Raw genomic sequence first — 13510 nt, 5'->3', positions numbered from 1 at the left:
ATAAATACGTTTGGGGAGGCTAACTTCATTCAGTCCACCCACTTTGTCCGATCCGTTCCAAACCAACGTCAATATTTAGCAAATTAATTGCAAATAATTGCAAATTGATTTTTGGAATTTGCAAATCAAAATTCTAATTTTGGCGAATTTTTTTCTAAATTTCATCAGCCCCCCCCCTCCAACTTTGTCCTATCTTTATTCGCATTAAAATTGTCTTTTTTTATTATTTTGGGCATTTCCCTAACGCTTTTAAAAAGTACTATTTATAGGTGTTATCTAACTTTAACCTTTGTAATGCAAGAAGAATATTCAATTTGGTACCGAAAACCACCCCTGAAGTCAAATCTGTACCATTATGTTGACAAGTTATCGTGTAGTCATGTAATTATCAATGTCAAATCAATACACTAATCGGAGATAACTGAGTGTTCAGAATCTAAAAAGTAAAAATCTATTTGTAATTAGTATGTATCTGTAAAACAGTTTTTTCAACTTTCTCAAATAATATCAATATTATGTTTATATAGACAATTAATAGACTACTCACTATTATAAAACTACAAATAAATAATCACTTTCTGAAAATAATAGAAGGTTGAATTAGTTAATGTTTTTAACTAATCCCATTTAAACAATATATCTATAGGTAACTGCACCAATGAATGAACACACAAGCACTATTCAAACTTCAAGTAATGATATAATAGACATTTTTGGTATTCAAGGTTATTTGAAATGTACTTTCCATTCATTGAATAATTCTATGCAAGAATATTATAAAATTTATTTTAAATTAGTTATCAATAAATAATTAAAAATTAATAAACCAAAAAAAACATCATTTCCTAGTAAATGAACATATTGATCCCGTGAATGAACATCTAATACCCAGTGAATGAACAAGCAATATTTTTGCTGAATATGTAACTATGGTTTGAACTATAACTCTTAATAATATATTTATTAGGTTAGGTAATAAAAAATTGATAGTTGTACACTGTATATCACTGTATATAGTAATATATTTATGCTTATAAAATCCAAATAATATTTAAAATACATAAAATATTGCCAATTTAACAATTTTTATTATAACAATTGATAATTAAAAACAAAAAGGCTCTTTTTTGCCATTAAAATATAAACATAAAATAAACACTTTAAGGTATTAATAAGGAACTATAGTCACTAATTGATTAAACATATTTAAAATGATATAACAAATATCTACCTAGGTACTTTCTTTGCTAATTATTATAATTAGTTGTACCTAGATTAGTAAAGGAACTAATTATACTAAAATTATTTATTTAATAAAAAAAAGTAATAAGTCTCTTAGACACTTTTTTGGTACTTTGCAATTTCTGGGATAAAAAATATATTGCGTTTGTTTAATAATTTTGAGGGTGCAATTTTCTCTATCACACATTTCTTTTTATACCAGCATATATCTTCAGTGGCAGGCCATTTCCAGTTTAATCCAGATATTGCCATTGTCTTTACCTAATTATCCAACATTTAAATTATAATATTATATGTTAGGCTCAAGATATATATAATAACAAATTATGTAGGTACTTACTTCATACTTTGAGTTTTTAAATTTTTTTATTATACTAGGAAAATATTCATCTTCATATATAACAATTACATGATTTCCAATATCAAATTTGCCTGTACGCAATACTGGATAGACACTTTTGATTTCAACATTACTAAAAGATAAATCATCTTCAGAGCTTGTATCATTAATAGGAGAGTCAGATTTTTTATTTTTTACAACCACTTTTTTTTTCTTTAATTTTTTTATGTTTTCAATCTCAATTTTTTTTAATATTCATGCATTGCGTTTTTCTTATATAAGACTTTCTTTTTCATTCTTCAGATTTTCTTTTTCAACCTGCATATCTTTCCAAGTTTTGCTTGTTATTGCGTATGGAACTATAGGTCTTTTTCTTTTTAAATTTGGATTCATTTTGTTTTCTTTCGGCCAGCTGAAATGTTTATTCCATAGTGAGTTTGGTGAACTGTCTGTATGCGATTGTGAAACCTCTTGAATATTTGTAGAAGTGGAGGACTCTTGATATTCATAATGTATTTTGTTTGTTTCATTAAACATTTCTTGAATGTTGCTAGAAGTGGTGCTGGTTGAAGTTAAATGTTGAAGTTGAATATCTGTATCAGATTCAATATGTAACAAATTGTTTTCCAAAACAAGGTTTTCCATTGATTTGGAATGTTGTGTATCTATTTTGTTAAAAATATCTTGAGAATTTACAGGTGTAAGTAATTGTTCTAGTTGATTAATTGTTTCTGTTAATATTTCTGCATCAGGTAATATATCTGGTATTTTTATTATTTCAGTGTCGGATTCAATATGTAACAAATTGTTTTCAAATAGAAGGTTTTTATTTAATGTTGTTCTACTAAAGTGTTCATTGTTTTTAGTTCTGTATTTAAAAATCCAACACCCAAACTCCTCTTTATTAAAAGAAAAATTTGTATTTATTTCTACAGGTAAGTCTAAAATGTCAAAGGAGTTACATGTCGTTGACATTTCTGTATTCATATTATCCACACACAATTTAGAGGCGTTCCAAACTTTTGTAAGATATATTTCTTTACTCATAATATCTTCCACATTATAATCCTTAAGTACATAATTAATAACTTTCTGACATGATAGGTAGTCTTCATTACTTGGAGTTAATGATATTTCTAGAATTTCTTCACTGTTTATTTCAGCTTGCCTAGTTGGAATACATTTTTGATAGTCAACAGCATCAGGATTTAGTGGAAAAACCCCACATGCTCTAAAACCACTAATAATTGACTCGGGTTTAACTTTTTCAAATGCTTTTTGAAATAAAATTCCAAAATTATTTTTTGTTATTGGACTATTAGAATTTAAATTGTGTTCCTTTGTTACTTCTTTCCAATAAGATTTTAATGGTTTAAATATAGACACATCACAGGGTTGTAGAATATGAGTAGCATTAGAAGGAAGGCAGTATAAATGTATGTTTTTTTCTGAACAAAATTCAGTCAATTCTAAGCTCAAATGGCTTTTATGACCATCTAAATAAATAATAACTGGAAAGTCAACTTTTTGATTAATTAACCAAGGATACAAAACATTGGCAATATATTCAAAAAATGTTGCGGATACCATCCACCCACTGTCTGAGCGTCCAATACTCCATGTATCTGGCACTGTCTGGGAAATATGAGTTGGAATTTTTTTGTATGGGTAGATAATAAGTGGAGGTAATGACGAACCATCTGCAGAATAGGTGCAAAGCACATTGATGTTTTCTTTTTCACCACTCTTAGCAATTTCATAGAAATTAGGCATACTTCTTGGCCCTAATACTTTTCCAGATTTAGGGCATAGTTGTAATCCAGTCTCATCACAATTGATAACTCTGCGACCGTCTTCCAATATATCTAAGCAATCTTGTTCTGTTAAATATGATAAAATATCAGCAAACCAGTACCTAATAGATGTTTCGGTAACTGCTGCCCTAGATTTAGAAATTAATTCAGTGTTTCGTTTTGCGATACTTTGATGTCTTTTAAGAAATAAATTAAACCACTTTATACCAGGGCGATCATCTGTAAAAGGATTAGGTTTTATTTAATTCTTTTAAGAGTTTTTGAATTGAATCTTTTAATGTTTCTGGATGTATTGGAAAACCTACTCTTTCCTTAGCTAATATCCATTTTACAATTCTATTTTCCTCGCTATCTGATAGGACAGTTGGAGGACCCATTTTCCGATTCATAGGTACTTTATTATTTATTTTATTACTTAATGTAGACTTGGGAATACCTGTTTCTCTGTGAACTTCATTTAAAGTTTTTTCTTTATTTTTTATAGAAGAAACAGCACTAATCAAATCAGCTTGAGTATATTTGAATCTGAGATATGATTTCTTAGAAATCTTTTCAACATCATTGTAATCACCCATAATCCTATTTTATTTAAAATTGTATTAAGTAACTTTATAAGTTATAGCAATTTGTAACAATTATTGTATTATATTCAATTAATGAATGTAATTTAAACGAAATTAAGAAAAACTATTTATTTAATTTTGTTATGTTCATTTACTGGAAAACACAAAATAATATGAAATCCAATGAATGAACAGTTGTTCATTCATTGGTTTACCACATTATATTGAAACCAGTGGATGAACACCATCAAAATGCATAAATTAATTAATCAGAACTTACCCAAACCTATTTAATTCGAATTTCCGTCCTATTTTCAATAAATATTACTAACAATTAATATCAATCAAACATTATTGAGTTCTTAATCCATTAAACAAATTTTTTTTCTACAATTAAAAATTAAAAAAAATTGATAACAACTGCATTATTTACAAATTGGTGGGAAAACATATCTTTTCATATTAATGGATATCGTTCCTATGTTCATGCAATACCACGTGTGGCAACATAAGAATATTGTGGTTGTTTTATATATTATAAATATTAGGTGTACGTGCACTGTGTTTCTTAATAATACTATATAAAGTATAATTTGTTCATTCACTGGTACTATTCATTCACTGGTACTGTTACCTATACTATTTTTATATTCAAATAAAATAATATATTTTACATATCTATGCATAATTAAACGTAATAGGTGGTAAATAATAAATGACTTAATCTAATAATGATGTGTGAATGTATAATAATGATAGTATATTATGTACAAATTAAATATTAACTATAGTCTATATTGCTAATTTGGGTACTTCCGCGTTATCTCGACTACCCAAATATTCCCAAGACTACCTGTTGGAATCATCCGGGTTATCTCGACTACCTCCGTAGACCGTAATTCCCGCGTTGTAATATATATCATTGTAATGTACAATATTTAATTTTGTCTTCGATGTACAATGTTCCTACCTACTATAAGCAGATTAGTTGACATTAACCACTTTCAGTTTGGTTATTCCCGAACTGTAATCTGTATCATTGTTATGTACAATTTAATTTTGTCTTCGATGTACAATGTAGGTACATATGTAGCCAATTAGTTGACTTTAACCATTTTATGTTGGTTTTTATTTCGTCAGTCATTCGACAATCGTCCTATTTTCCGTATTAGCTACGTCTAGTTAAATAAATCGTTTAGTCAATATGAATTTTTTTAATTTGCCATCGTCCGAGAAGGAGGCTGTTAATTTTCTCCAAGAACGTGGAGTGTTGCCAAGTGCACGGATTTGTCCGAACAATTATTTGGCAAAATTGTATTTTGGAAAAGAAATATTAAAAAATGCCAAAAAAAGGTAAATATACGTAATGGTAATTGGTTTGCGAAATCACGAATATCGTTTACGTCTGCTGTGCGATTTATATATGGGTGGTCAAATGAAATGACTAGTATTAAGTGGTGTGAACAAGAACTTAATATAAGTGAAAATACAGTTATTGACTGGAATAATTACTTACGTGAAGTATGTGCAATGGCGATTGAAAATAAACCACAGGGGTAAATAGGTGGACCGGGGAAAATTGTCAAAATTGATGAAAGTTTGTTTTCGAAAAGAAAAAATCATGTTGGGAGGGTACTTCCCGAACAGTGGATATTCGGAGGAATTTGTCGCGAGACAAAAGAGTCATTTTTATTAAAAGTACCTGACAGAAAAACAGGAACTTTACTTACGGCGATCAAAAACAACATTCAGGAAGGTACCTCGATCTACTCAGATTGTTGGCGTGCATATAACACCGAATTATTAAAATCATCCGGCTTCCATCACAATACTGTCAATCATACATACAATTTTGTTGACTCAACCACAGGAGCACACACCCAAACAATTGAACGCCTTTGGGGATCGGCAAAGTGGCGAAACAAAAAACATAGGGGGACATCTCGCCATCATATAGATTCATACCTGACTGAATTTGTTTGGCGACAAAACCTTGGTAACGATCCACCGTTTAATAAAATTTTAATGGATATTAAAACCTGCTTTCCTCCTCAAAAAAGTTATTACCAACATTTTTTATTTATTTTTTATATTATATTATTACAATTTTTTCTATACACATTTTTATTTATATTATATTATTATTTTATGCCTAAATTTAACCTATATATTTTATATATTTTTACTATTTAAAAAATTGCGGTTGTCGAGATAACACGGTTGTGAACCTAATAAGGTAGTCGAGATAACACGGAAGTACCCTAATTTGCTACTAAATATTAGGTCAAAAAGATTCTTAAATTGAGTAAAAATTGATTTTCAAACTATGTAAAGCGCGATTCACATTGGTACGACACGACACGACACGGCACGACACGACAAAAATGTGTCCAATACACATAGAACCGACATCGGCAAGACGACAACGACAGTACGCTAGTATGCACAGTGACAGTACGACGAGCACGTTAGTATAATCGGATTGGTGTTACCACTTTACAATTATAATTATTAAAATGTTTCGAAATTTATCTTATAAAGATTTGGCCATAATGGCACTATTGCTCGATGAAGAAGAAAATAGCGACCGTGTTGCGAGTAAAAAACGTTCTATTTGGGTTCATGACATCTTAAAGAAAAGGAAAATTGATGGAGAATATGTGACTTTGTGTAAAATGCTGGAGGATCATGAAGAAAAGTTTTTTAAATATTTTCGAATGACCCGGTTCCAGTTTAACGTTCTTTTTTTAAAAATTGAAAATAATATAACAAAACAAAATACTCACTTTCGAGAAGCAATACCTCCTAAAGAAAAATTAGCTGTTTGCCTGAGGTATATGTCATTTGATATTTTAACACGTTAACCGCCATATGCCCGCCGGCGGTCATACTACAACGTTCAAATTCTATACTTTTATGCCCGCCGGCACCCATAGTTGATCATTACTACCACGCCACATGACCCGCCGGCGACCATAAATTCATATTTGATCAAATGCTTATAGTTTTTGTGGCGTTACGGTAATGCATTTTGAAACATTACCATGGCGTAGAGAAGAACATGACGATTCTTTTGGTATAAAAAAACACAACATTTTTTTAACTTTAAAGATTATTATGTTATAACAAACATATCATTTGTATAGTTAAATTTGGAATTAAATTGGTGCTTATGAAACATTGACACAAGTAAAATACTGTCATTTTTTATAACCTGTTAATGTTTATTGTAAATAAATAAAATAATACTATTACAAAAGCAGTTTAGTTATTACTAAAAAGTATCATAAAAAATGTTTAAAAATAAATAATTGTCGATTAGCTGATAAATTAAACACAATTAAATTTTAGTTTAAATAAAACACATAATTATATTATATAAAATGAAGATAATAATTTTATCTAATAATTAATTTACATGATTTTTATTAAAACACTCAATGCATGTATACATTTTGCATGTTGAACAAAGCGTATTTACCTTTTTGGTTGCAAGTGCAGCTGACTTTGAACCTAAAGCTGTGGTTTTCTGTGAGTAGCAGTGAAAGCATCTTTTTCTTATTTTCCTGTTCCTATGGTCCCTTTCTACAGATTCTTCAAAAACATGTTTTACTCTTTTACGTTTATTATTTGAACTAGACGGCTCTTCAGATATGTCGGTTGATTGATTTAACCCTAACAGTTCATCTACCAACATTTCTCGAAATTTTGTAATAGAAATTTTTTCGTTTGGAAGTTTCTTCATATTATACACAATTAAAGCATTAACCACCGATGTACCTAATAAAATTTCAGTGGCTACTTTATGGTACCATCGTATTGATTTACGTATCGGAGAACTATAACTTGATGGTTGGTCGGATAAGTCTATCCCTGCCTTTCCAGAGTTGTAGTCTATAATTATTTTTGGTTTTAAAATCGGTACATCATTTCGATTCTTTTTGCCTGTATCGATCATTTCAATACCATGTTTGGTAGACAACATTGCAACATCCCGTTTGTCGTGCCATTTCGCCACTACCACCCCATCTGTACTTTCTTTTCCAATTATTTGTCCTTTTTTCAATTTTGTTTTTAAAACTTCAGGTAACTTCACACGATTCGTTCTCAATGTTCCTACCAGATGTGTGTTGTTCTTCAATAATTCACGAGCCAATGGCATGGATGTATAAAAATTATCTGTAACTACAGTGCGTCCTACATTTAAATAAGGTCTAATTAACTCCATTACAACTCTAAGTGCTAAACCTTTACCATCTACCTGATTTTTACCAGCATATACTTGTAAATCATGTGTATATCCATTTTTTTCACATATTTTAAATAGTTTCACTCCATATTTATGAGCCTTCCCCGGTATGTATTGCTTGAATTTCAATCTTCCACGGAATGGAACCATTGACTCATCTATTGCTAAGTACTCATCTGGTTCCATGACATTTTGAAAATTTTTTACAACACGTTCAAGCAAATCACGAACTTTATAGATACGATCATTGTCAAGGGTTTTCTCGTTATCCGCAAAGTGCCAAAATCTTAAGAGTAATTCAAATCGATTTCGGGACATTATTTTAGGAGCAACATTATTTTTGTATCTAATTTTGGTACTCCAATAACTTTCTAAACTCGGCATTTGTACTAAACCAAACCACAAGAGTAAGCCCATAAACTTTTCAATTTCATCTAAATTTGTTGGTGACCATTTAGAGAATTTACTGGACTTGGTTAGCCTGCTCTTTGATAGAAACTGTTCAGCGTTACGATTAGTTTCAACTACCATAAGCTCAAAAATATCTGTACTACAAAATAACTTAAAATAATTTAAAGCTGAGGCATTATCAGGAATATCAATTTTGAAACCTGGAGTCTTATTGAAGATAAGTGGTTTTTGGTATGTTCCTGATGCATCGAACCAAACGGTAGCAGATGTATTATGATTATTTTCAATATTGACATCGTGATTATTCTCTAAAATTTTAAATAATATGTCAACTAGATTAAAATATTTGATTTAAAATTATGAATAAAAATTCCCGCGATAAAAAATGTGTCCCGGCCCAAATTATGATTATAAACGTCCGTATTGTAAAATACAATAAAATAAAATAAAGTAAAAATAATCATTTAAAATTTAAAAAAATTAAAGTAAAAATAAATAATAAGTATTAAATAAAAATAAATAAGGTTTTCTTACCTGTATTAGTCGAATCTGCTACTGAATTCTCTGATTCAGAAGGAAAATAATCACGATCAGCATCTGAATCGTCAATTTCACTTAAATCACTAAAATCACTCAATTCATCACCAAAAAGTTCATTAACTATCTCATCATCATTGATACGCTGCCTCTTTGGCCTACTCGAGCTAGCCATTTTGATTTAAAAATTAAATTAAAACAAACACAATTCAATTTGGAAAATAAAGTATGTTTGCCGTTTGGTCGCCGGCGACCATACAAAGTTATAACAATATTTAAAATTAGAACTTATCGCTGATAATTTTACTCTTGGAATCAATTTAATAGCTACACTAGAGCCAAAGATATAAATACATACAAATTAGTAATAACTTGGGAAAACACACTTGGCGTATCAATAAACGACCGCCGTATGACCGCCGGCGGGCATATGGCGGTTAACGTGTTAATAATATAATATTAATTCGCAACAAAATATACTAACATATTTCATTTTACGTGTTTTTTAGGTTCTTGGGAACTGGCGACTCATACCAAACGATTGCATTTAGCTTTAGACTGGGGCATTCAACAGTACAATCAATTGTACTTGAAGTATGCAGTGCAATTATTTTTACGTTGAAAGACGAATATATTCCAATTCCTGGAGAAGAAGATTGGAAGCGAATCGCCAAAGAATTTTGGGAAATTTGGAACTTCCCAAATTTTATAGGCGCGTTAGATGGTAAGCATGTCGTAATCGAGGCTCCTCCGAATAGTGGATCACTCTACTTCAATTATAAAAAAACCTTCTCCATAGTATTGCTTGCCCTTGTCGATGCACAATATAAATTTGTAGCGGTTGATATAGGAGCATACGGCAAAAATAGCGATGGTGGAATCCTCTCAAATTCAAATTTAGGTAAAGCTTTAGAGAAGAATAAATTAAATATTACAAATGAACAATATCTGCCAAGTACAAATGAAAAATTACCTCTAGTTGTTATAGGAGATGAGGCTTTTCCCCTCAAAAAATATTTATTGAGACCTTATCCAGGACCTCAAGTACGTGATGATCAGAATAAAAAAAAATTTAATGATCGTCTGTCAAGAGCACGGAAGGTTGTCGAGGATGCTTTTGGTCAACTAACGGCAAAGTTCAGAATCTATTGTAGAAGACTTAATGCACTACCCAAAAATGCCGATACCATTGTAATGACAACATGTATACTCCATAATTATATTAAAGCAGATGCCACCGACGTTCATAGCAGAGAAGTTTCATCAAGTTCATCTTTACATTCAGGACTTATAACATCTTTAAATGGTCAAGGAGGTAGCGCCCAACCAGAAGCGTTCGAAAATCGGGACAAATTTAAAAAATTTTTTTGTTCACCAGCAGGAAAACTTCCATGGGAATAGATCACATTTGTATAGCTATGTATTTATATCATTATTAAATTTTATTATATTCGTTTTTCAAAAATGATGATTTGCCTGTAATTGAACGCAGTTATATTACTATAAAGCAGTATCTATTAATAATTTAGTTATATATTAATGAATGTTACAAAAACTATAAAATATAATAAGTACTTAAAAGATAAAACAAAACGTCTTGTTCCTCAAACATAAAATGATACCTTTATATAAAAATTGAAACATTAGTTTTTACAACATTTTTTTTTTGTACATCTGTTATAAAATATATTTAGAAAAAGAAATTATTTTAATGGATCCTTTTGAAAAAAAAATATTCTTTTAAAGAAAAACAAACTTTTACAAGCACGTCATAAACTAAACATACTTACAAAAAAAATTGTTTAGTTGATTTAGTTTCTATCTGCACCTGCTTGAAAATTTTGGAAGAAAGTTGTTGCTGAAGATGTGTTTGATGCCTCTTGGTCATTTTCAGAATGTTGTTGAGGTGTATACCTGTGGTTTGAAGGCTGAAGGTAATCTTGTTGGTGTTGACCAGGTGAAATCTGAAAATCTTGTACATGCATCCCAGATTGTAAATTAAAGTTTGAAGTAGATAGTGGAATTGGTTGGAATAGTGGCTGTTGTTGTGTTTGTCGCAAACTGTCTAATTCTATCTCGGAAATGATGGAAAAAATTTTTGTTTTTGCTAGATGTTGGTTGTATGGAGAAAATTGATTTACAGTTGAACACATACTCAAAAAAAATTGATCCATAGCACTAGACTCCTTCTTTTTTTCCTCTAGTTGTTCTTCGTCTTTTTTTTCTAGTATGTATTTCATTAATGTTGAAGATGCAGGTTCTGAAGAATTTGATACATTTTTTTTTGGTAATGCTGTTTTTTTGCGAAACTCTTTTGATGTTGATTGATTAACTGATGTGTTTGGACTTGATTGACTATCAAAAATATCAGTATTATTATCAATAACAGGTTCAGTGTCTTGATGTTGAGGTTGATATTCCTCTTCCGGTCCATTATCAGGTTCAAATGAGTCTTCATCTTCGTCACTCACTATACCGACATTACTTATTGTTTCTCTTTCTTTTAAATGAGTTTTTAAAAACTGCATTTCATCTTCATACTTCCATTTTTTTATAAATTTAGATTTTTGCCCAGACTTGGTAACTGCATTTTTAAAGCTCTCCTATATGAATCTCGCAAGTTGGCCCATATTTTTTTACACTCTTTTACTGTAAGTTAAATACAATAGAATTAAAAAAATTCGGGGACTCGCTGTGCTGTTTAATGCTATGCTATATTTCATATAAATGTCAATAAAATTTTATTCTAAGGGAAAAACTTTAAAAATTTAATACAAGGCTCTCTTAATATATTGTAACAATATGGCCGTTGTAGTTATTTATTTATTTTATATCTAAAAACGTTTGATAGTAAATCGTTATTTTACGCGTGAATTTAAATTTTTTTTTTTCAATTATTGTAAACAAAACTAATGGACAACCTTGTGTTAAATTTTCAAGTATTTTTACCCAACAAATAAAGTTTTATTGACATCCATAGACAAAGATTAATAAAATTGGAAACTAATAATGTTCCTAACTAGTTCAAAATTAATAAAAATATTTTTAAAATTTAATCGTGTATAGAAAATGCAAATATTAACAACCAGTGAAATTTTCATGTATATACGTTCATTTGTTATAGAGTTACGCCAAAAACCAAAATCGGTTTTGTAGAAAACCGATTTTGCGTAAAAATTCCTGTTTTCCTTAATTTTTATGTTGTTTTTCCCGGTGCTTGTGAAAACTATTGGGAATTTTAAATTTTGCACCAACGATATTCACTTTCCAATCGAACAAGATACTGAAGTTGAAAATCTAAGCATTATTTCGACTACTTATCTTGTACACAGACACAAAAATAAATAAAAAAATAAAAAAATAAATAAATAAAAAAACACACATCATTGTAAAATCAATACATTCATCGTTCCACCCCGAATCGAAAATCGAAAATTTCAATTTCCAATAATATGGCTTAAAAACCTCAAAATCTTTTAAAAGTTATACCATGTATATGTGATGTCAATATAAACATTTTTGTCATTGTAAAATCAATGCATTCACACCGTTCATAATCTAAAATTATTTTGTAGTTAAAAATATATATACGTTCAACTTTTATAGCTAAGGATTGAACATTTAAAACAAGGATTCTCATAAATAGTTCTTACTGTAAACCAAAAAATCTAAAAAATATTTAAACACAGCTACTTTTTATATACATTTCAAGTTTAAATTTGGACGAAATTACATAATATAAATCTAGGTAATTATTATGTAGTGTTTATTTATTTATTACTTACCTGGTTGTTTCAATGTGGATGCAATTTCTCCCCAAACACTCTCTTTATATGCGTGATCACTATACTTTTTCATACTCATATCGTACAAACATGGTCGGTCTCTCACTAGTTCTATTAGCATTTCAGCATTCATTATTAATTAAATATTTTAAAATTAAAACTATCAGAAACACGAGTACTGTAATGGACGTCTTTACGTGACAAACCGACACAACAAATGAAAAAAAATGTAATATTTCAAATATGATACGGTGATATTGTGTTTGGGCATGAAACAACTACGTTTGTACACTATTTTGGTTAATGATATCTATTTTTAAATTTAAATAATCAGATAAATAACAAACATGTAAAATCATTCTAAAATTAGGATTTTATAGACATATTATTATTGTAACGTTTGTTATTTATAATTTACCATACTGTGGAAAATATATATCCTAGGCTAGGTTGACAAATCATCTCCGTTCGGAATCATTTTTTGTATACTTTGTATATTTTTTGTAAATTATTTTAATACTAATACCATACATTTTTTTCATACAATTATCAAAATATTGTTTAAATAA

At 29.5% G+C, this 13510-nt stretch overlaps 2 pseudogenes; both read right to left on the bottom strand.

Annotated features, from left to right (window-relative positions):
* Positions 1-1855: 1855 nt before the first annotated feature.
* Positions 1856-3971, bottom strand: LOC149062543 (uncharacterized; annotated as a pseudogene).
* Positions 3972-10967: 6996 nt separating this feature from the next.
* On the bottom strand, positions 10968-13074 carry LOC149062542 (uncharacterized; annotated as a pseudogene).
* Positions 13075-13510: the final 436 nt, after the last annotated feature.

This window comes from Diuraphis noxia, unplaced genomic scaffold (genome assembly GCF_037042655.1).
Source record: "Diuraphis noxia isolate RWA-SAM2 unplaced genomic scaffold, SU_Dnox_SAM2 contig0001, whole genome shotgun sequence".
NCBI classification, from domain to species: domain Eukaryota; kingdom Metazoa; phylum Arthropoda; class Insecta; order Hemiptera; family Aphididae; genus Diuraphis; species Diuraphis noxia.
This window is presented reverse-complemented; position numbering and strand designations above follow the sequence as displayed.